We start from the raw sequence: 1,217 nt of genomic DNA on the forward strand, positions 1-1,217 counted from the left end.
CATCATAAATTTGGAACCTTGGCATACTGAATCTCTTTGGTGCTTCAAATTTGTCCAGTTCCATCGAGAATGGTGTTCTCAGCTTAACTGGGGAAGTAACCTCGGCTTCAACATTCTGCTGCCTCCTTTTGAGGTAATCCCTCAAGTCTTCTTTACTCCTTCCTGGAGCTCGGCTATCTCTGGACTTCAATCTTTTTGGCACACTACTTTCGGCCTCGTGGTGGGCCCGTTTCGATCTTTCTCCCTGGGTTGTGTCAAAGCAGAGTGCTTGCCCTTGAACATGCCGATGTTCTTTGGGCCCTGGATCCTTCATGTGATGTGTCCTTTGGGACTCTTCTTGCCTCGGCTCCTCTCGTCCGACTTCCCTGGAAGGTCGGTGAGAGTGCCTTCCACTCCTACTGTGCTGAGGGACTTCGGGGATTGTTCTTCTTCCTCCCTTCTGGGTGTTAGTTGCGGGCATCGGCGTATCCTGCAACGGGTATGGTGGCTGCATGACATTATTTTGCATCATGAAGTTGACGACCGACTGAAGGTCTGCCAACTTGTTTGCCAATTTTTTTATTTCCTCATCTCTTCGTAGGCACCTTTCCCTCCATACGTGAAGGTTGTCTTCGTGATAGTACTTGTTTTGGTCTGTTCGCTTTGAAGTACCGCCCTCTTGGCCGACGTCTTTCTCTCCGTGGCCCTGGTCATGATTTTCTATATTGTGGTTGTCTCCTTCAACGTCAAGGTCAATTGGTCTGCCACTCCCAGCAAGAGTGTCGCCCCCAATGTTTTCCCTCTGTCCGTTACTGGCCATCTATTCTTCTAAGTTTCCCACAGATGGCGCCAAATTGTGTGGGTGATTTTCTGACCACACTGCCCGCCTAGTAATCAGCTAGAGAGCACCGGCAGAATAGACGGCTTCAGCAAACCTGTAACAGAAAGAAAAGGCTCCGGCGGTGGTTCTTTCACCCGGGGGCACTCCGACGATCAAGTCTGTATATCTCTCAAAGATAATCAAGTGCTAAACTTATTGCTCAAAACATAAATTGCGTACCTTAGACCCACGGGGGTGCCTTTCTTTTATAGCCAACTCAATCCTAGTCTCACTAGAAGCCTGACTTCTATGGACTCCAATTCAATACTTACTTTGGACTCTTCAAGAGATAAAGATAAACTCCCTAAGAGCTTTATCCTTATCTTGGCTAAGTCTTCTCTTTACTCTAGGACTCTTG

This window comes from Camellia sinensis, chromosome 12 (genome assembly GCF_055761805.1).
Source record: "Camellia sinensis isolate YWXY chromosome 12, ASM5576180v1, whole genome shotgun sequence".
NCBI classification, from domain to species: Eukaryota; Viridiplantae; Streptophyta; class Magnoliopsida; order Ericales; family Theaceae; genus Camellia; species Camellia sinensis.